Genomic DNA, 24,616 nt, shown 5'->3' on the forward strand with positions numbered 1-24,616 from the left:
TTTGTCACTGACTTATATAGCTGATTGGCTGATTCATCCCAAAGGTACAAGGCAGGAAGTTAACCTGCCATTCTCTACTTTTTCTGGATTCACCTTCAGTTTTTTCTGGTTTTTGGCCAGGTGTGTATTTAGCTCTATAATCCCTTCTGCAGGATACCATTTTCACCAACATCAGAGACAACAAGAATGGACATGAGTTTCAGTTCATCTTCCAGGGGTTTCAGCACATTCTCACCGGGTTCCCCCTCAGACTTGTGATTTTCCCTTCCTAACTGCTTATGAACTTCAAGCTCCAGTAACAGATGTGGAGACAGATACAGTTTTCAAAAGACTACTTAACCAGTCTGATTATGTAAGCCAATTACCTGTGATAAATATGTATATGTATACATAGGTATGTATGTGCATATAAATGTATCTAATTTACACTGTCTCTCTTCTCTAGAAGCTCTGAGGGAAAAGAATTTTGTACCTAGAATTTTATAAAAAGACAAATTTTTAATCAAGTTAAAGGGAAAAATGAAATGATTTCAAGACATATTAAGAATTCAGAAAGTTTCCCTCCCATGCACTCTTTGAGGAAATTTATTGAGTACATTCTATAAAAACAGATATCCAAGATAGAACGTATATAAAATCCAAGAAACAGGCCAGATACAGGACAGGACAGAAACAAACAGGACAGAAACAGGACCACAAGAGCAAATCGAAGAAATGTGAGGAAAGATAGCTGGGCAATAAGCCTGAAAAATAACTGGTTCAAAATGGATGAGGGAAGTCTTAAAATTTTAAGAGTACTTTAAAAAGAAAGTAGACACTGCAACAAATAATAAGATGTATATGGTGAACAATCTTAGGATAAATTCTTAGAGGATAAATTCTTATCCTCTTCTTCTCATCAAGGAAAAAAAGAGGATAACTCTTATCTTCCTCTTCTCATTATCTACAAACTACAGGGGTGCAGAATGGGGAGAGCTGTACAAGCAAGTCATGATGAAAAATAATACTCAGAGTAGTTAATTTTACATTAGAAAATGGTACATACAGGAGACAAGTATTATGCTTTTCAACTGCTTTATACCTTTTGTACATCCTTTTTATGCTTGGAGAGTTTTTTGTCTCTGAATCTGTATCCCCAAAGCAGAAATCCCCAACTCACTTCTCCAGCTTCCCTTTCGGCCAGGTATGTGATGCAAGCTCTGCCATACAGACACAGCCTTATAAGACCTGAAAATAGATAATGTGCAGAAGCAGTCAAAAGCTTCTAATAAGGGACTGGCAGCGATGTCCAGTCTTCACCAGTCTTCAGTGAGAGAAGAGACCAGAAGTTTAAACGCCAAGAGCTGAGAATACAGAGACACACTCTGCTGACTGTGCTCCTATGTGAGAGCAGGAAGGCTCCAGTTGATATCACATTGTGTTCAATGTGATAGCAGGATTGCCTCCATGAAATAATTTGCCCATGCTGCTCCTTACAATGCCTCCAAATCTGACTGTTCAGTCCTGACATATAGTCTGATCTGAAAATGACATTATCTTCTGTTTGAACTACCTATAACAGGTTGTGCCATTTGAAATTAAGAAAATTCACTAATGTAGTAATTGGTACCAACAGTTTCAGAAGAAAGCAGAACGTGAAGGAAATGAGAATTAACACTTGGTCATGCAACTCCGGCAACCCATAATAAGACTTCTAGACCTTGTAATTGCTACCTATGAACAGTAAAAAAGGAACAAGGCTCTTCCTCTCTATACTGGAGAGATTAAAGAAACACACTGACAAACAGACTGATTAGAAACAAACTTCCGAATTTCTTTCTGTCACAGTGCTTCAGTAACTAAAAACAAAAACAAAATCATATATTTTTTTGTAAACTGCTAAATTACATCAATTTAATTTGAAATATCACCTGGGATCTTATGGGAAATCAGAACAAGGGTTGGAAGAACGGCATCCTCGGTGTTAAAATGGAGACATGCAGGTGTATTGGGATTACTCAGAGAACCCCAAACTTCACACTCCTTCTGCCATTCTGAAAACCAGCAACTCCTTTCCTGCTTGACACAATTGTTCACTGATTCTTGGCTTCTTTTTCCTTTTTTTTTTTCTGGAACCTTAGGCTATGGTTAACAAAACTACCTTATCAGGAGCTCACTCTATCAATCAAATCTTTACAAAAAGATCTCAAATCTGAGGATTTCAAATACAATACAGGCTCTCATTTCTCATGTAATTAGTTTGGAAGTTGCCACTGCATTATAAGAAGCAAAAAGATGAACACTGAAAATTCAAAAATTCTTCTTAGAGCCATAAGAGAGGTGAGGTCACCAGGCAAACTGCTGCTCTCAAAACTGGAGAGACTAACAAGAACATACAGAGAATCACAACTCAGGTGAGTAGAACTCATGAGCTGAAACCGCTCTGGGAACCAGTTTCTGACAGGAAAATAACTGTAGCTGACAAACTGCAAGAGACTCAGAGTGGACAAGTCTTATAGTTTAGAAGTCCAGGAAGGCTCAGTATTTGGGGGGGGGGGGGTCCACATTTTTGCAAGTTTTACCTCCAGGTCCTTAACCAGGATCTCACAGCATGTCTCAGAAGAAACTCTCCTCACGCTGTTCATGGGAGTATAAGTTGGTACAGCCACTATGGAGAACAGTATGGAGGTTCCTTAAAAACTAAAATTAGAGCTGCCCTGTGATCCTTCAAGCATGCATCTGGAGGAAACTGTAATTTGAAAAGATACATGCACCTCAGAGTTCACTGCAGCACTATTTACAACAGCCAGGGTGTGGAAACAACCTAAATGACCATCGAGAGGCGAATCAAGTAGATGTGGTATATTTACACAACGGAAGATTACCCAGCCATTAAATGGAAGGAAATAATGCCATTTGCAGCATGGATGAACCTAGAGATTATCATATCAAGTGAAGTAAGCCAAAGACAAATACCATGAAATCTTTTCCATGTGGAATATTAAAAAACATGATAAAAGTGACCTTACATACAAAACAGAAATAGACCACAGATATAGAAAACAAACTTATAGTTACAAAAGAGAGAAGAGGGGATGAATAAATTAGGAGTTTGGGATTAATATATACACACTACTATATATAAAATAGATAACAAACAAGGGTCTACTACAGAGCATAGGGAACCATACTCAATATTCTGAAATAAGCAATAAGGGAAAAGAATATGAAAACTGAATCACTTTGCTATACATCTAAAACTAACACAGCATTGTAAATCAACTATACTTCAATAAAACAAATTGATTTTAAAAAACCCAGAAAGTAAAAAAAAAAAAAAAAATGAATACAGCGAACTCTTCACTTTCTCTACTTTTCTGATTCACGTTAAAAAAGGCAGGTTAATAAAATCTTTCACAGGTCATAAGTGGTATAAAAATCAAGCTAATATTCATACCATTTTAGTTAGTACTTTTTAAAAATTGTTTTAAGATTTAATAACAGTCTTTCCCTTTGAGAAACATCTGCCATCCTAAAGCTGATATTTGACTGTTATTTTTTGTTTTAAAAAGTATGTTAACAGAAACTTTAGTATGCAACATAAATGATAACCTCACCAACCTTATCAACACGTGTACATGAATAAGAAGATAGGATTAAAACAAAAAAGAAGACAGGATAACTGGTTGTTGTTCAGTTGTTAAGTCATGTCTGACTGCGACTCCATGAACTGCAGCACGCCAGGCTTCCCTGTCCTTCACCATCTCCCGCAGTTTGCTCACATTCACGTCCATTGAGTCGGTGATGCCATCCAACCATCTCATCCTCTGTCCTCCCCTCTCTTGCACCCAATCTTCCCCAGCATCAGGATCTTTTCCAATGAGCTGGCTCTTCACATCAGGTGGCCACAGTATAGGAGCTTCAGCTTCAACATCAGTCCTTCCAATGAATATTCAGGGTTGATTTCCTTTAAGACTGACAGTTTGATCTTGCAGTCCAAGGGACTCTCAAGAGTCTTCTCCAACACCACAGTTCAAAAGGATCAATTCTTTGGTGTTCAGCCTTCTTTATGGTCCAACTCTCACATCCATACACGGCTACGGAAAAACCATAGCTTTGACTAGATGGACCTTTGTTGGCAAAGTGATGTCTGTGCATTTTAATACACTTTCTAGGTTTGTCATAGCTATTATTCCAAGGAGCAAGCATCATTTAATTTTGTGGCTACAGTCACCATCTGCATTGATGTTGCAGCCCAAGAAAATGAAATCTGACCGTTTCCACAATTTAAGGATAAACACCATTTAACGAGAGTTAAGTGTGTAGGTGATAGTCAGTCATGTCTGATTCTTTGGGACCGCGTGGACTGTATCCTGTCAGGCTCCTCTGTCCATGGAATTCTCCAGGCAAGAATACTGAAGTGTACATTGCCATGCCCTTCTCCAGGCGATTTTCCTGACCCAGGGATTGAACTCAGTTCTCCTGCATTGCAGGCAGATTCTTTACTATCTGAGCTGCAAGGGAAGCCTGTTATTTAATCTACTAGATATCTTATAAAAACTCCTGAAGCATGGTAGGGAAAGCTGCTGAGCACAATGTGATCCAACTTTTAGTTTAAAATTATCTGGTCTGTAAAATGTTTTAACTAAATAAAATATAGCTTGGGATTTCTAATCTTTCATTCTGTATTTTTCTCTTAGTATAAAGTGAAAGATTTGGAATTATCCTATATAGTCAAACAGCTGTTTCATCTTCAAGTAAGCTCAGCTTTACTAAGCTTATTTATAAGATCAAGTGTCTTCAATTTACAGCACCCAGTCTCTTCCTAAACATCAAAGAGTATAAACATTCCTTGTATTCACAGGACATACGAGAACAGTTGCCACATGGCTAAATTCTTCCAACCTAAATAGGTCCATTTTAAAACATTTAAATGAATTTTACCACTGGTTTGATATGGTATGATACTGTCTTCATCTTGAAATAAGTTTCTTCACATCACATCTTCCAGGCAATACTTAACACATATGCATGGAATTAATGGGTTGTTATTTTCCCATTGTCTTAAGTGATATAGAATCCAAATTCCTACAAGTCAACATCTTCTCAATATTACAGATTAATCTAATATCACTCATGAATTACAACACAATGCCATCATTTATCATTTAGAATTCACTGCAGGGAATAGATGTCACTCAAGGTATTTAAAAAGGAAGGGGTCTAATGAAAATAATCAAACTAACATTCAAAGAACTGAATGAGTTGGATCTAAGATCACCAAGAATGACTCCCAGAATAATAAAAATAACAATTAAGGAAATGATTCTACTTACAACAGCATCAGAAACAGTAAAAGACATACGAATAAATTTAACAGAAGAAGGAAAGAATTTAAATTTGGCCAGGACATCTTTGAAATGAACTGAATTTCCTGAAAACATCCATAATGAGTTGCCTGCAGTAAGGCCTAGAGCTTTATTATAAAACATGTCAAAACTCCATTTTTAGACATTTGACCTTATAGGCCAATGGAACTGTATCTTTACATTAGTCTATATATTTTGAATTTCTGCAGACACAAAAAAGTGTGCCTGCATTCTCCTAATGGGATTCCCTGGTGGTTCAGATGGTAGTCTGCCTCCAATGCTGGAGACCTGGGTTTGATCTCTTGTTTGGGAAGATCCCCTGGAGAAGGAAATGGCAACCCACTCCAGTATTCTTGCCTGGAAAATCCCATGGACGGAGGAGCTCGCCAGGCTACAGTCCATGGGGTCTCAAAAGAGCTGGACACAACGGAGTGACTTCACTTTCATTTTCTTTCTTTTTTCATACTCGGAACATACTAACTTAACTGAATTCAACCCATTAACTTAAAAAAAAAAAGTACTATTAAAAAAACATACACAGTGAATAATCAACTTGACTCAGGGTTTTACTTCCAAATGAGTGGGGTATTTTTCCTGCAGCATATAGGGCAGATACTCATAGTAAAATATAGATGCTGGCAAGTTTCTATTTTAAAAGATAGGTTTTACTCATTGTTTCTAGCTCATTTATTTCTGTCCTTGTTTAATTGCTTATAAGTCCTTAGGGTATTATAATATAGATAACAGTTTCACAAAAATGTTTTTGTTATGTAAATTAGAGTATACATGCAATAAAAAGTTTTATATTAGATCCTAGCACCAAATTCCTTTAACTGCATGAGTCAACTACACTGGCTTTTAGCATCTAAAAAATCTGTACCACATTCAAATCTCTCTCTCATATTATTCAGAAAATAAATTGCAGGAAAAGCCACTGAAGTGGTATTCTCTTGACCTAATTATGAAAAGTGACTTACTATGGCATAGCTGGTACACGTAGCCGCATGTTAAAATGAGCACAGGAGAGGAAGTCAACGAGGAGAGAAGAGCTGGAATAGCTGGTATTACAAAGTATCAAGGGAAATCACTTGAAATGATTCATAAAGCTTTCAAAGCAAACAAATGGTTCCATATATGCCATTAGCCATAAGAGCAACTATTTCCACTTCTGACAGCTTGGAGGTACAGGACGCTGCTCACTGAGGACGTTGGCAATTATTTGTTTGATTCTGTTGTACCTGCATCACTAAGCCAATAAAAGAGAAACCCAAGGTAGTTGCAGTTAGAAATCAATTTTTTTGCCGCTTCATTTTAAATGTGTTATTGGCTAAGGTGTCAGTACTGAATTACACTGCAGCTAGATGTTTCACTGCATTTAGATTCTTGAATTAAAATTCTGCTTCTAAGTCACTACAATTATATACCTCAATTTACTGGCATATTTTGAAATGTTATGACTTGTTAGGAATCTGTCCCCCTATCCTGGTGATCTTCTCAGATCTCACATTTTGTAATTGGGAAAGTGACTTCTCTGATAATTTAACTAGTTGGTAGTAATGAAAGCTAAACAGAGAAGTGTAGCTTATAGTTGATTTACACCCAGGCCATAATTAATTGTCCATGAGAGAATTATTTTCTATAATGTTTATTTAACATGCACCATACTCCCTTGTATGTTTAAATATTCTTTTTGTTATCATATTCTATCTTTCCAGTCTGTGCTTAGGGACCATTGGTACTATTTTCCAGTGTTCCACCATAGCAACTAACATTACATGTAGTCATAAACTACTAGGGCTGACAGGATCCTCTCATTCAACACCTTCACATCAAAGATGAAGAAACAGATCTACAAGTTTGAATGACTTTCTAGAGGTCACAGAGTTAATTTCAAATTTAGAGTGAAAACACAAGATTTCTAGTATTCTCTCTACTATGTTGTACAATCTCTGAAGCCAGGATGTCATTCTCATGTATTCATGACAATGGTCCTTGTATGGAGGAGGTTCTCCCTGACAGAGGACAGGTGATCCATGATGACTCTGACACTGTGATGCTGGCTTCTTTTGTGAAGACACTGCTATTAACTCACTGCAAGAAGAGGTTGCAATTCAGCCACATTTTTGGTAGGGGCAACTGATTATCAATAAGCTAAACATATTCTTAACTGACTCCTCGGGTTTATGGTCAAGGACTAAAGTTGAAACTTGGCTACTTTAGCATCATTTTCTCAATAAAACACTTGGCAAGAATCTACCACAAAAATCTAGAAAGAGAAGTCAATTTCAGCAAGAATTTTAGAACAAGGAAGGAAAGGTCTGTTTTGGCTGCAATTTGCAAACCTCTTACCAGCCAATATACCAAGACTGAAAGAAAGCACAAACGTGTCAGTTCCATTAAGCTGATGAGGCAGAAATTCATAATATGAACCACCCCAGACTTAAGCTAAGTGACTGAAAACAAATTCAATTTAAATTTTTTAACCCAGAAGATAATTCTTATTTCATCTGAGGGCCAAGCAACATTTATTCAGACAACTCCGACAGAATTTTAGCCATAAACATTGAACACCAGAGTTATAGGGCTTAAAACTTTGGAGATTATTGGAGATTGACTGTCTACATGACAACTGAGAAGCTGTGCTGACCTGCTCTCCCCCATTAAAACTGGTGAAAACTACATTGAGCAAAAACAGTTTTTTAAAAAAATCAAACTATGGAAATGGACCTAAAGACAAACAGTAAATGAAGAAACATCAACTAAAGAAAATTTTGAAATTTTGGTTTAAATAAAAGGGCAAGAGTCTGTGGTATTCGACAAAGAGTATTTACTCACTCAGTTCAGTTCAGTCGCTCAGTCGTGTCCAACTCTTTGCAACCCCATGAATCGCAGCACGCCAGGACTCCCTGTCCATCACCAACTCCCGGAGTTTACTCAAACTCATGCCCATTGAGTTGGTGATGCCATCCAGCCATTTCATCCTCTGTCGTCCCCTTCTCCTCCTGCTCCCAATCCCTCCCAGCATCAGGGTCTTTTCCAATGAGTCAGTACTTGGCATCAGGTGGCCAAAGTATTAGAGCTTCAGCATCAGTCCTTCCAATGAACACCCAGGACTGATCTCCTTTAGGATGGACTGGTTGGATCTCCTTGCAGTCCAAGGAACTCTCAAGAGTCTTCTCCAACACCACAGTTCAAGAGCATCAATTTTTCAGCGCTTAGCTTTCTTCACAGTCCAACTCTCACATCCATACATGACCATTGGAAAAACCATAGCCTTGACCAGATGGACCTTTGTTAGCCAAGTAATGTCTCTGCTTTTTAATATGCTATCTCCCAGAGTCCACAAGTCTGTTCTATACATCTGACTCTCTTTTTCTGTTTTGCATATAGGGTTATCGTTACCATCTTTCTAAAGTCCATATATATGTGTTAGTATACTGTAATGGTCTTTATCTTTCTGGCTTACTTCGCTCTGTATAATGGGCTCCAGTTTCATCCATCTCATTAGAACTGATTCAAATGAATTCTTTTTAATGGCTGAGTAATATTCCATGGTGTATATGTACCACAGCTTCCTCATCCATTCGTCTGCTGATGGGCATCTGGGTTGCTTCCATGTCCTGGCTATTATAAACAGTGCTGTGATGAACATTGGGGTGCACGTGTCTCTTTCAGATCTGGTTTCCTTGGTGTGTATGCCCAGAAGTGGGATTGCTGGGTCATATTTCAAAAGAACAGCATTGAAACATGTATATTATCTAGGGTGAAACAGATCACCAGCCCAGGTTGGGTGCATGAGACAAGTGGTTGGTCATCACTTTTCTTTCAAAGAGTAAGCGTCTTTTAATTTCATGACTGCAGTCACCATCTGCAGTGATTTTAGAGCCCTCAAAAATAAAGTCTGACACTGTTTCACTCACTACACCTCCCAAACGAGCAAAGTGGGGACGCCATTCCAAACTGCTGCAGCTTCGAACACAGGCCTCCTTGTCCCCAGCTCCTGTCACAAGGCAATTCCCCCTAGGGTAGAGTGAGATGTTTCACCCCACCCCCGAGGCACCTGTGGTTGAGGCTATCTCCTGGATGAGACACTGAGGGGCTGCTGCCAGGCCCTCACTCGTGGCACAGAGACTTTACTACATGACACTGTCAGCCGGAGGACGGAGGCTCTTTTTATCTTTGTCCTGGTTCATGAAGCAGTAGAGCCCCATGTTAGGTGAGGTAAGTACCTGAGGACTTCTGGCTCCTCTACCCTGACTTCTTAGGATTCCAATCCTAGAGGGAGAAGCGTCACTCAAAGAGAAGCATACCACTGTCCCCAGTTTAACTCCTGAGCCCCAGGTTAGAGATTTTGCCTGGGGTGGACAAACTGTAAAACAGCTCCGAATTACTTCCTGAACTGATTTCGCTGGAGAAAGTCAAGCCTAAGGGCATTCTCAAAAACTGGAAGTTGCAGTGAAAGGCAACTAACTGGGAGGAAATTTAAGACAAGACAGCTCGGTTGATGAAGAATCCACATGGAATGCAGGAGACTCCGGTTCGATTCCTGGGTCAGGAAGATCTACTGGAGAAAGTATAGGTTACCCACTCCAGTATCCTTGGGCTTCCTTTGCGGCTCAGTTGGTAAAGAATCCGTCTGCAATGCGGGAGACCTGGGTTCGATCCCTGGGTTGGGAAGATCCCTTGGAGAAGGGAAAGGCTACCCACTCCAGTATTCTGGCCCAGAGAATTCCATGAACTGTATAGTCCATGGGGTAACAAAGAGTCAAAAACGACTGAGCAACTTTCACTTTCAAACCAGTAGGCTGGGTAATTTATAAGAGAGAATAACTACAGACAACTACACCAAAACAACTAGACAGAAGATCCCACAAGAAAATAAAAGACTTCAGCAACTCTAAGCCAGCTAGATCTAACGTATCTATTGAGCACTCCACACAACAGCAAGAGGATATATGCAGATTAAATATTCTCCAGGATAATCTATATGCTAGGCCATAAACCAAGACTCAATAAACTTAAAAGGCTAGAAACAATACAAAGTGTGTTCTCCTACCACAAAAGAATGGAATTAGAAATCAGTAAGAGAAAATTTGGAAAACTCATTAATATGTTTAAACAACACACTCCTAAATAACCAATGGGTTAAAAAAGAACTCAAAAGGGAAATCAGAAAATACACTGAGATAAACGAAAACAAGACACAACAAATACATTGTATATTTGTGTACAACAAATACACAACAAACATATTGCTTAGAAAGAAATGTACAGCTATATGCCTATGTTAAGAAAGATCCAAATCAATAACCTAAACTTCTACATAAGACACTAGAAACCAAAGAGACTAAAGTAAGCAGAAGGAAAGAAATAATAAAGGTTGTGTGTGTGTGTGCGTGCACACTCCACCATGTCTGACTTTGAGATCCCATGGACTGTAGCCCACCTCTGTCCATGGAATTTTCAGGCAAGAACACTGGAGAGTGTTGCCACTTCCTCCTCTGGGTATCTTCCCAACCCATGGATCAAATCTGCATTTCTTGTGTCTCCTGCATTGGCAGGTGGATCCTTTATCAATTGTGCCACTTGGGAAGCCCTAATAAAGGTTAGAGGAGAAATTAATGAATAGAAAGGGTATGTTAACATCTCCAAAGGAACAGTAGCCTTCTTTCTCCAGGAATGACAAAAGCACTATAGGAGGGCTGTGGCTAATGAATTCAGTAGTTTATAATACTTTGCTTTTGTTACTTAGTGTCACATTGGACTAGGCTTCCCCAGTGGCTCAGATGGTAAAGAATCTCCCTGCAATGCAGGAGAACAGAGTTCGATCCCTGGGTCAGAAAGACCCCTGCAGAAGGGAATGGCAACCCATTCCAGTCTTCTTGCCTGGAGAATTCCATGGACAGAGGAGTCTGGTGAGCTACAGTCCATGGGGTCACTAAGAGTCAGACACGACTGAGCCCACTAACAGTTTCACTTTCACCCCAATGGACCACAATCTGTCATTCAGTTAAACTTTATACAGAAGTTCTTCTCTTAATAAATGGAACCACTATCTAGGTAGATGTGCAAACAAGAGAATATTCCCAACCCTCATCAAAATTGCAGTACACATGGATATTTAATAGGTATCTTAAAACAAGCAAACAAAAATAATTTGGATGATCAAAAATTCTTTTCTCTCCCTTCCATCCTTGGAAAATCTATTCCTCCCCAGGTCTATTCCTTCCATCTAAGAACATGACCTATGCAGTTGTTCAACCAAAAACAGAGAGGGATAACTTTTTTGATCATCAACATCCAACAGTAAATCCTTCCTTGTTTACCTCAAAAATAACCCTAAAAGTATATTTGTTTTCTCCATCTTCACCAATGACATACTAGTCACCACCATCATCTCCCATCTGCAAATGGAATCTGATCACCTTGCTTTTCAAAACAATTTTACGCCTTTTCCTAGGCACTGAATAAAATTTAAACTCTTGAACTTGGTACACCAGGTCTGACACAATTTAGCCATGCCTGCCTCTCCAACTGCATTTCTTCTATTACTCTTTTGTTCACTAGTTTCCAGACAAAGTAACCTTTATTTACTTGATGATACTAGGTTTTTTCTTTCTTTTTTTTTAGTTAGAGCATCTTCACTGGCTTTTTTATTGTGATCTGGAATACTCCAACTCTATTTCTTGTGACTGGGTCATTTTTGTCATTAAGATGTCAACTTAACTCTTACCTACTACCTAGACATTTCTAATTAAAATATTCTAAGTAAATATTTCTTTAGCCACTATTATCATTGCATTTTATTTTCCTCAAAATGAATATCATTTTCATATATTTTATTCATTTCTTATTTAACTATTTGTCTCTTCCACTAAACTGTAAGCTTCACAAGAGCAGAGACCTTGTTGATCCTGTTCACTGGTATATCCTCAGCTACTGAAGAATGCCCAGCAAATGGTAGTGACTCCATAAATAAATGAACACATTCTTAAAATTTCCTACTATTCCAATCCTGTATTCAACCTTTTACTGTTGAATATTGTTGTTTACTGTTTTAATGTTGAGTAATCCAGTTGGCATTAATTTATAAATATCTTTTGAATATATCTACTTCTTTCCATCTCCTCTATTACCTTGCCAGATAACATTAATCTCTTAATTGAGATTAAGAGCCTCTGATTCTGAGATAGCCTCCTACCTGAATTTCTGGTATCATCTTTTGTCCCTCTCTCATCTTCTTACCACCCTGAAGATATGAATAATCCATTCAAAACTATAATAGAATCATGTCACTCTGCTATTTGGTACTGTTCAGTGCCTTCCCACTGTTCCTAGACAAATATCAAAATTATTAAGAGCTACAAGGCCATAGGTGGTCTTATTCCTATATACTTCTTCAGTCTCATCTCACTATTTTCTCCTTCATGCTCCAATTTCTGGCCACCCTGGCTTTCACTGAATTACTTATCCTATTCTGCTTTCTGCATCACGAAGCCTTAGTGCATGCTACTCCATCAGCCTGGGACAGTCATCTTACTCCTCTTTAACACTTATGTTTCAGATCTCAGTCAAGAGTGCTAAGTGCTTTAGGAAAGTCTGGTCTGACCCGTAGTCAAGATCAAATGCTCAAGCCTGGGTTATCAGCAGGAACACTGTTGAAAAAAGAAGAAAAGTAAGAAAATAAAAAAAGAAAATCCAGATGAGATGCCTGGGTTCATCCCAGGCTTCTTGGATCAGAATATAAAGAAGCGGGTTCTAGCTATTCATATTTTCTAAACAACCTCCCCTTCTGTTTGTTACCTTTGATTATGAAACTCTGACTCTACAGGATCTCAAGCTATTGCTGAAAATACTCCAAAGATTGAGATGAAACTATTTCTCAAGGCTGAGCATCCCCCTTTTGCTAGCTCCAGCTGATCATTAGAAAGGTCAATTTCAATGACTGAGCAAAAATTGGTTTTCCCTCAACCTCTTTCAACTGATGTTCATTCGGTATGTCTAACATACATAACAAATTAGAATTTAGTGAAACACAGGGTTGCTTTGTTTTATTGACAAGTCATCTGACACTTTGACTCATAATGAGCTCTCTTTTCATCTAGTATCTAAGCCTCTAACACTGATGCTAACTAATGCTTCCCCACTTAACGCACATGGACAGAGTTCTCTGTGTGTCTTTTTCACTTGAGCACACCATTCTTCAATCTACCTATTGTATTTGATTTCATTCTATTTAGCCTATTCTAGAATGACAAAATCTTTGAGGTCCTGATTTGCTACCCTTCTGTTTTACTTCATCTAGTAATGAATAGATGTGTCTTCAGAAAATCATTAATGAAAATGTTTAATTAAAAAAAAATCTAGATCACAGACATTTTCTATGTCACTGAAAACATTTCTTTACACTAAATTCTTCTGATATCAACTCAGTTACAAGTTCACCATTTAATCAGTTTAGATAATACTGAAAACTTTCCAAAATGCTATAGTTTTGGCAGCTATAACAAAATACCATAAACCGGGTAACTTATATAAACAACAGAAATTTATCTCTGCCTGTAGCGCCCTATGTATATGTGCTCAGTTGCTCAGTTCATGTCCGACTCTGCAATCCCATGTACTGTAGTCTCCCAGGCTCCTCTGTCCGTGGAATTTTCCAGGCAAGAATACTGGAGCGGGTTGTCATTTTCCACTCCAGGGGATCTTCCCGACCCAGGAATCAAATTCGAGTCTCTTACATCTCCTGCATTGGCAGATGGATTCTTTTACCACTGTGCCACCTGGGAAGCACCCAGTATATTTTATCTAAAGCTTCTTTTAAAACAATGGCAACAGTCATAAAATAGCTTATTTTATTCCAGATGTTATTATGTATGAGGCAGCATTTTTCCGGAGCTTAAATCTATTAATTTATGTGATAAGAACTCAAAGAAAACTGAACATTGCAATTTTTGTTATTTTCCTTCAAATTATTATTTCTATTATTATTGTCCTTAGCAGTTCTATAACCAATTGTAACCTTGTCAGGAAATAGAAAGAAAAAAACTGTAGTTACTCTGACATAACTTTTCTAATGAGGCCATGCTGGCTTTAATGATCCTTTTTCCTTTCTCAATTGCTCACATATCAACCTTATAATAATATATTTTAAATTTTAGCCTGGAAAAAGGGCCAAGTTTTCTGTTTGCAGAGTGTACATATCAGAACTGCTTTTACTTTTGTTTCTGCATAGTACCTTAGAGTTACTCAGTATTAACTGTAGGAGAAATGCACATTTTTGGAAGTTTGGGATCAGCTTATTAAATAAAGTCAATTAGAAAGGCAGAAATGATTAATACTTCAATGCTTATACAGACCACAAAACTGCTACTAATGTTTCTTAATAGCTCATCTTTTATATTCTAAGGATGATTACATCACTTTCTATATAGGCATAAGTGATTATCACAGATTTTTAACCACTAAATTAAAACTATCTTGATTATAGCCTCCGAGAATTGGGTCCCTAGGCAGGTCGAGGCATGTTGATTTCCTCCTGGACAGGCAGATCCCCTGTTGATGAGCAAGTTGAGGCATGACAATGTCCTGAGGACTAGATCCCTAGACAGGTCAGGGCAAGTTAACCTCCTGGGACCCCCAAGCTGGAGTTGGGCATCCCCAAGGTCTCCAGTATGACTAGTGCTGGGCAGAATTAAGGGGTTGTAACCTTACTCATCAGAGAAGGCAATGGCACCCCACTCCAATACTCTTGCTTGGAAAATCCCATGGACGGAGGAGCCTGGTAGGCTGCAGTCCATGGGGTCGCTAAGAGTTGGACATGACTGAGCGACTTCACTTTCACTTTTCATTTTCATGCATTGGAGAAGGAAATGGCAACCCACCCCAGTGTTCTTGCCTGGAGGATACCAGGGATGGGGGAGCTTGGTGGGCTGCTGTCTATGGGATCGCACAGAGTCAGACATGACTGAAGTGACTTAGCAGCAGCAGCAGCAGCAACCTTACTCATTGCTAGTTTGTCCACCATGGATAGGAATAGATACCATGATGTAAAGCAATCCAAGCCTGTGCCCTGAGACTGGGAACCTGGTGCAACAGCCAGAAGCCTTATCCTCTTATTGTTCTGAGGAAATGTAGGTAACTGATTTCTTCCCTAGTCCTCCACAAGAGCAGTTTAGGGTGTTTCCAATGGTAAACATTTTATTGTCATAGACCCACTTTAGGTAATAACAGAAGTAATGACAAAGGAGTGGGTTATCTGGTCCTGTTGGGGGCATTAAGAGTATTTTAATAATAAGTGGGGTGGAGGGATGTTGTCTACAAGGGGGCAGGGTCCTGGTTGTAGAGTTAGGAAGTGGCTTAAGAACAAATTGATAAGAGACAACAGACCAGATATTCCATAAAACTGGAGTGGAGATTTGATCCGGGGATTATGTTTGTAACTTTAGGAGAAGAGTGGTAAGGGTTTGGGCCCAAATGGCCTGCAGGGCTAATTCCCAAGTGGCAAACATTATCCTTGGAAGCCCAATTGCCCTTGAAGGGATGTCACCAACAGATGGGACATCTAGCAGGCACTGTGTGCCTGGCACCCGCCCTAGAGGGTTCACTGAGAGATGCCGTTGTTGCACATTTAGGAAACATAGAAGATGAAGGCCTGAATATCTAGAGGGATTGGATATTATACAATATTTCCCTCCCAAGGGTCAGCTATATCACGGCTGTCCCTCCAGAAGATTGTAGAGGAAACACTGTGGGCCCGGAAGGGGCTCAGGAAAAGAGCATGAAATAGGAGCAAAGAGGGCAGGGCACAACTTTTGAAAGAATGACACAGCCCGAGGGCATAACATAAACTGATTAAAATCAAATGGGTCCAAGATGACCAGTCAAATTCAACTAAACCTTGATTCTCAATCTGCAAGCTAAATGACACAACCAGAGGTTCCAGGAAAGTTCTAAGACACTGTCAAAAGGAGCTGGAATGAACCTCCCACTCATTAGCATATGAAATCACCCAGCCCATAAAAAACTAACCACACCACATTCCAGGCCGTGACACTGGCCCTCTGTGATGGTCCACACTCTTGGAGTGTGCTTCTCTCTGAATCCGAACAAATCCACCTCTTACCTATCGCTGTGTTTCTCACTGAATGTTTTTTGCAATGAGACATCAAGAACCTGAGCTTCATTAGGTCCTAAAATCAGGCACCGAGGCTTTCGGCTGGGCTTAAGACCTAGTAGAATCCGACTAAGTGACTAAGCATAGCACAGAGTCCCTGCCACGTGGGTTTGGGTCCTAATCTTAGGTAAACAGTTTCAAACACAACTTTTCCCCTTCAGGAAAGATGATGACCTGCCCAATATTTTGTAAGCAGTGGCACAGATGGAGAGAGGAGCTGAAGGACAAGGACGGGAGGAAAAACAGTGAGAAAAACGTGCCAAGGAATCCCCTTCATAATCTGCCAGAAAATCTGCTAAGTACCGGACCTGTGCTCACAGTTTTGATTGGCCTGATCCTTGGCACAAAGAAGATTAAGGACAGAGCAACCCTCATCCACTTGGGCAACAGCTACTAAGGCACAGCAGATAGTAGAGCTTTTGGGACACGTTGGGGAGTAACCCCTGCCAGAGTCCCTCAACTGCACCCACTGCCACTCGCCTGTTTGCAGGGGGTTCGAGAAACAAGAACCGAGAGATTGTAAAGGAATTAAGATTTTGCTAGCTTCACGTCTTTCCAGCCATATGAGCAAGGACCTCCTATCTTAACTGGAGGATTACTGGAATCTGAGACTGAGCCGCGTGAGCTTGATGTCAAATTTGTTATTGCGGTCCTGGTTTCTGGCATGCTGGGCTTCTTGTCACTTTCACTGAACTGGATGTTCTTTGCGTTCAGCTTCCACTGTGGGAGCTTTTGCCGAGTTGGGCTTCTGCTGTGCTTGGCCCCTGCCTCGTGGGGGTCAAACTGAGGTTATTTCAGCCAGGTTAAATCTGAGTCACGGCACCAGATTATGTTGGGGGAGTGTGTAATATCTTTGGTTCTGTCTCGCTGCAGCAAAAATTTGAAGCAATGGACCAGTGTTACAGCTCGGTTTTATTTGGCAAGCAAGGAAAATACAACCTCAGGCATGAGGGCGGATGGACCCAAAAGAAGAGGCCTCAATCCATCTTGGCTTCCTTCTTTTTACATGTTTGTCTCCTCCCTACAACCCCACACCCCCCACCTTGAGCCTGCCCTATGCAAATTGGGCTGGCCAAGAAACAGGTATGTTCGTTTCACCTGAAGTTCTCACTCTGGTCCTCGAACCTTCCTTTGTTCCATTTTTGCAGGCTTCTCCCTCTTTGTCTTTTAGTCACCACCATTTTGGACTCCTTTTTCCTATTCTAACTACCTAATACCTTTAAGTTTATTAGTCTATCATTTTAATTCCATATGCCTCAGATCTGTAGCCTCACCAACATAATATAGAAACAAAAAACTTTGTTCTTATTTAATCACGAAGACATTTCTAAAAGAAAATTTCCAAAGCACCATTCCTTCCCCAATCTACCCTTCTAATTCCATGATATTAAAATTATGCCCCATACTTGGTTAGTGACTCATTTCTTGAAGAGTAACATGCTGTTTTTATGTATTTTTTTAAAAACAAATGAACAGAACAAAAAAATGTCCTTGTGAGGAAATTAAAAATTTGTTCAGTTGCAAGTGATACAAACTCAATTTCAACTAGTTTAAGCAAAACAAAATAAAACAAAAAAGGAACTAAAGACTCTATAAACTGGAAAAGAAGAAGGGATACTGTGCTACAGTAACAGCGGTACCCACTGCATTCTACTGACTGGCCCCCTTGCATGCTCACACAAACTGCTAAATACATCCTTCCTTCCAATACATAGTTCATTTAAGTGTTGGTTCAGCACTATTAACACAATTATTACAAGGAATGAAGAATGCATTCTCAGTGTTAAGAGGTGAAATATTATAGATGAAAGTAAAAACCTACTTCAACTACCACAAGCAACCCCTGCTTTTATCCCAGTTTATCAGATTTATAGGCTCTTTTTTTTCCTTAAATATACATACGCATATACACTTAAGTTCTAAGAGAAACATACAGTGTTGATGTATGCACACATATCTTTGTGTTTTTCACAGAAAAGTCATACTACATGTAATATAAAAATTGCTTCCATCCCTCTCCCTCTCGCCCACTACATTAAGTCCCTTGGAGAGTCTGCCATGTCATTTTCAAACCTGATACATGGTATGTCATGGCTGTATATACCATAATCTATTTGCAGTTTATTTTCCCACTAATGGAAATATAGGCTGCTTCTAATTTTACAGTAATATACAATACCACAGTGAAAATACTCATTTATTCCTTCTTCTGAAGTACAATATTAAAACTGGGCATATAACAAGAAATTGTATAAACTGTGTTTATATTTTCTTCCCTGTTTTCCATTAGCCTGTGATTTTCATTATTTGGCTATCTATTTACATATTTTGCTATTAATTCAGTGTTCGCTATTTGTATATTCTTTTCCATCTGTCATTTGCTTTCTAACACTGCTTATAGTGAAGTGTATTGTTGCAGAGGCTTAAAAACTGTTATATAGTCATATTTAGCAATTTAACTTTATGGCTTCTAATTTTGGTTTACAGAGCACTTCCATAACCCACAGTTCCCAGATTATTTTGATTTATTTTCTTTAAAAGTAATAACTTTATTATGTTTCAGAACTTTAATCCAACTAGAATTTATTTTTATGACTCAAATGAAGAAGATCTTTAACTGTGATTTTGCCAAATACTTATCAGAATTTCCAGCACTATCTTTAAGTAGCTTAAAGGTTCTCTGCCAATTCAAAAGAGTTAAAATAATTTTTATAACTAACTTTCCATATAGATAGGCCACTTTCTGTCAAAGTGATCATTTTTTTACATCTGTACCAAATAACCAGTGTTTTAATTATTTTATATTAGAGCAAATGCTCTCAAACGTTTTGCTCATCTCAGTTGCTTTCTATTTTCAACTGAGCTAGAATAGAGACTGGATTTATTCTCCCAGAAGAAATACTGGACAAAAGGTACACAAATAATAGTCTTCAAGACACTGAACATCAGGCAAAAAAGGAAAATGATAACTGAGAGAAAGGAAACAAATTTAGGCTTACAACTTTTCACAGGTTTATGACCTTGAATGCTCCAGGCAACAGAACAGGGAGGGGAAACCCAGGCAGAGCCTGGAAGGTTTCCTGACCTGAGATGATGGAAATGGAAACTGAGTGGCTATAGTTAGCCCAAACGCTGCTCTGTTACTATCAAACAGTCTCAAAAGTAGGAACTATTCCAAGTAACTTAATTTCATCTCAGAACAAAGCTCAATCATACACGTTATCAATGCAAAAACGTCCAGCAATTAATGCAAAATTCACTATGTCTGACATTGGGAAAACCCAGGAAAAGACAGCCCCAAATTGGGAGTGGGGGGAACACCAATCAAGAGCAAACAGGAAGGTCTGAAAAGCCCAGCACACCTGAGGTGGCAAGCCTTCTGGGAGACTCGACATGTTGGCGTGGCCTGGGATGACCCTGTGGCCTCCAGGGGAGGCTGGACCCTAGGACAAGGGGTGCTACCTGCCTGACTGGCTCCAGAGCAGCTCCCAACACCTAGCTGCCTACTACGCACTTTTACTCTCCACCCACGACTATGGCCACTACAGAACGCCCTGACCCCCAAGGAGGAAGGTTTCCAACCTTTCTAGCAGTTGCAGGCCCTGTCCACATAGGCTTCTGGACAGCACCTCCCTTGCTGTGTGCCCTGGCCCGGCCTTGCCAAGGGAGCCACTCTATGACTTGCCCTGGTTCAGCAAGCTGCCAACTTGATACCCAATTCCCCACCTCCCCAAGGAGGTAGGACACTTCCAGAATGGCAGTCACCACCAGCGAAGACTTGGAACACACTGGCGGCCATTGTGATGGTGGACAGTGCTAGGAACCTGAAATTTTCATTTCGCTGCCGCCCACGGATGCTCTGCTATTACCTGAGGGGCCAAAGCCCTCCCTGCATCTGAGTCCCCCAGTGAGCTCTGGAAAGTCAAAGTGTCAGCTGCTCAGTTGTTGTGTCTAGCTCTGTGATCACATGGACTGTAGCCCACCAGGCTCCTCTGTTCATGGAATTCTCCAGTCCCAAACTCATGAACTAAGAGGGGAAGGCATCTCACTGCTACCACTTTATCCAGAAAGACCTGCACTTAGTTCTATACTGGGTCATCCCCAGCCCACAGCTTTCAGCCCACCTGCACCATGCAGTTTCCAGCCTCCTGATCCCCATCAACAGCTCAAGGTCTGATTTTCTTCCTCAGACTCTGAATAATGACTCCCTTCAACTACCAGAAGGTCTCCACCTCCAACAGGTGAAGTTCGGTGAAGTCACAAGTTTAGGGGTGTTCTACAGCAGCTTTGTGGCCAAAGGAGTCAGGTTTGGGACCTTTCAGCCTAAAGTGGTCAACACCAGCGAAGTCAAGACACACGGAGACAATTTCTTAATACATAGGAGATCTTTGAATATGGTCATTTGAGCCACTTTATTCATGGAAAAGGAGGTGCAGGGAACTGGACGTCCTATGTCAGCTGTGCCCATTTCCCGCTGGAGCAGAACCTTGTGGCCATACTATGTCAAGGGCAGATCTTTTATGAAAGCTGTAAGGAGACCTACCAGAAACAAGAGCTCCTCCTGTGGTATGGAGATTGCTATGAGAAGTTTTTGGATACTCTGGTGAGCCTGTAAAGCAGGGGAAGTAGGCATCCGGGTCCTCCAAAGGTGATGACACATCTTTGCCGTGCCCAGGGAGGCCCTCTTATTGGAAGGATGGGCTCTTTCCCCAACACAGCACCTTCCTGCAGCTTCTCCACTTGCCTATGGAGCTTCTCCCTTCCAACTCTAACACAGAACACAAAGCTGAGGGCATGTCTAATCAGATGGCCATTACTCAGATGGAGGAAGATGTCCTCATCTTTCCAAAGCTGCTGAACCTACTTCTGTTCACCAGGATACTTTTTCTTGTATCCCTTCACCTGCTCACAGAGAATAAAATAAAAGTGAAACAAATGGATGCAACCTCTGCCTTAAAAAAAAAAAAGCAAATACAAACACAGATATTAAAATTAACAGTGATATTAAGTTGGCTGTCATAACTATATTCCACATGGTTAATACATTAAAGAAAAAAACTGAGCATGTTGAATAGAGACATGGAAAATATAAAAAAGATCCAAAAAACTCCACACCCAAATCCCAGAGCTTAAAATTATTATGTCAGAAATGAAAAATCCTCTGGATGAGATTGATGGCTGACTGGATATTGCAGCACAAAAACTGATGAACTTTAAAACATAGCAACAGAGATTATAGAGTATGAAAAAGAGAGCAGAAAGTCTAAAATAATGATGAGGAGAATAAGCGAGCTATGTGACAACTTCAAGCAACCTAACATATGTGTAATTAAAGTCCCAGAAGTAGAGAAGAAACAGGGGGTACAGAAAAAACATATGAAGAATAATGGCTAAATTTTTTACTAATTTGATGAAAAGTATAGTGCACAGCGTGAAGTTTTACAAAAGCAAAAGGCAAAAGAAACATTTGTAAAACTGCACCAAAGCATATCATGATCAAACTGCTCAAAACCAGTGATAAAGGCAAAAATATTAAAATCAGCCAGAGAAAAAAGACACATTACATACAAACAAACAGAGATAAGGATGACAAAATATTTCTTATCAGCAGCAATAGGAACCTGGTCATACTGGAGCAACATCTTTAAAGTATTTTAAAAAATCAACTTATTAATAGAAATCTATATTTAGCAAGGGGCAGGGAGATTCAGAAGGGAGACAAAACTACAGAAAGGAAGAAACCTTTGTGGATAATGAATATGTTCATTGTCTTGATGGTGGTTATTTCACAGGTATGTATCTATGTCAAAATGTATCAAAATATGCACTTAAATTTATCATATGTCAATATTTAAATAAAGCTATTAACTTTTTTAATGGAGAAAAATTTGGCATTCTTACATAGTTTACGATTTTCTTTTTTAAAATCAGTTGGGCAAGTTTCATTGTAATCCCTAATGGAATTTAAATTTGAATTCCACTGATGTATATGAGAAAGAACTGATATACCTGTGATTTTGATTTCATTTTCTTAATTTGTGTGTGTGTTCTGATTGTTTCTGGAAATGCTGTTGAACTATCTAAATTGTGTCTTTTCAATTTCTCTTTCCTCCTTGAACCTTACAGGCATACCTGTAATTTCAAAAATGTCCCAACTAACTTCAGTGTATAAATGAAAGTACAGTTATTCCCTCATCAAAGGGTAACAACCAGTTTCTCTATCCAGTAGTATCTAGTTATCCAATATGTTCCTCTGCCCAGTTCCAAATTCAGGATCTCTAATTGAACAGATTCAGAAATGGTTTCTTGGGATCCCATTAATTCAAACCACAATGGGAGGAAAGATTGAGAAGTTCTCATTTAGAAATGGAGGAATAGGTCCAGGTAGTAGTGATTTGGGTCCAGGATTTACATCATATCCAGATGGGCCCAAGAAGCAGAGGTTTCCTACTCTGGATGTAGTACAAGTTACTTATTCTGCCTAACTGGCTGCCTCTTGCTCTGCTTACTGTAAATATCTCTTTCTGACACTTGAGAGGTATACTACAAAGACTAACACTGCTGGTGACCATGCCAGTTCAGCAGTCCAGATGTTGTTGCTGCCAGGTTTATGGCCTAAAAATCAGCAGAGGTATTGAGCAATCAGAGGGCCTTGGATGCCTGCCTCAGATTTCTCTGACAATTCAACTCCTGAAACTCTATTGGTTCTCTACCAATTTTGCTCTTACAAACTCTGCTACCTAACAACCAAGACCAGAATTTTTGTTAGTCAGAACTTTAAATCCAGGCATCATCTGAGTATTTTCTGTTCCTTAGCAATTGGCATGCAGATTTTATCCTTGTCCCCAATTACTAACCTAAAAGGTCGTGTTGGCTTTTGCATAATGACAATATAAAATTACAAACTGTGATGGTGAAAGAGAGCTAATCTGCCCCAAACTTCATCCGAGCGAAAAGCACAATTAATGAAGAAAATTACTTCTTGTGTAACGCAGCCCAGAGGACTGTAGAGCATCAGGTGGTTGTGAATAATAACACGGCAATGAGTATGGAGTGCAGGTATTTGCTTGATATCCTGTTTTCAAATCTTTTGACATATACCCACAAGTGGAACTGCCATCTAGTTATTTAGTTCTATTTTTAGTCTTTGAGGATTCTCTATATTGCTATCCATGGTGGCTGCACCAATCTGCATTTCCACCAAGAGGGGACAAGAGTTAGTCCCTTTCCTTCCACATCCTCCCCACCACTTATTTCTTGCTTTTGTGATAACAAATGTGCCAGTCTAATAAGTGGGAGGCGATAGGTCACTGTGGATTTGATTTGCATTTCCTTGATGATTAGTAACATTGAGCACCTTTTCATGTATCTGTTGGCCTACTGTATTTGTTCTTTGAAAAAAAGTTTCTCCAGTTCTTCTGCCCTTTTAAAATCAGATTGCTTGGGGGTTTTGCGTTCTTGTGTTAGTTTGTTGTTGAGCTTTAGGCCATACTGCAGACAGCCTCAGGTTTACCTGATGCCAGCTTCTGATCTCAGAGTAAAATATACCTTTATCATACATTATTTATATATTAACTCTCACATAAAACATCACTTAACCTTTATTTATTTTTTTAACATTCAGCTAATACATTGGCTGCCTCGCCAGTCATAGATCACATTACCTTTGTCAAGTTTGGTGGATGACGACTGGTCTCTTTGTCAGGGAGGGACAATTTCAAAGGCTCTAACTCACAAGAAGGTAGAAACTATCTTTGTCAGATAAAATAGTAAATGTTCTTGATGGGACAAAAAACAAAAAGAAAAGCCTTGAAAGTGACGGCATCAAGGATTGACATCACCTGATAAAAAACAGTTTTCTTTAAGCCGAAATTTTGTACGTTAAAAAGCAGATGAACCTAATCTCTCAATCCCTGAATCTCTTACATTTGAAGGAAATTCCAATGGATAAACTCAAGTATGTACCTGCTTAAAAAATCAAAGATTCTTTGCTTTGCTCTTATATTCCTGAATTGTGGAAAATTTGTGAATTAATAACAAAATACTAATAATAGTTGACATTTATTCAGTGTTTGTCACATGCCAGATTCTG

At 39.3% G+C, this 24,616-nt stretch overlaps 1 pseudogene; it reads left to right on the plus strand.

Moving 5' to 3' along the window:
• LOC110133194 (PR domain zinc finger protein 14-like) overlaps positions 1-21,139 on the plus strand; it is a 43,974-nt pseudogene extending 22,835 nt beyond the window's left edge.
• The last annotated feature ends 3,477 nt before the right edge of the window (positions 21,140-24,616 follow it).

Source organism: Odocoileus virginianus, chromosome 3, assembly GCF_023699985.2.
Source record: "Odocoileus virginianus isolate 20LAN1187 ecotype Illinois chromosome 3, Ovbor_1.2, whole genome shotgun sequence".
Taxonomy (NCBI): Eukaryota; Metazoa; Chordata; class Mammalia; order Artiodactyla; family Cervidae; genus Odocoileus; species Odocoileus virginianus.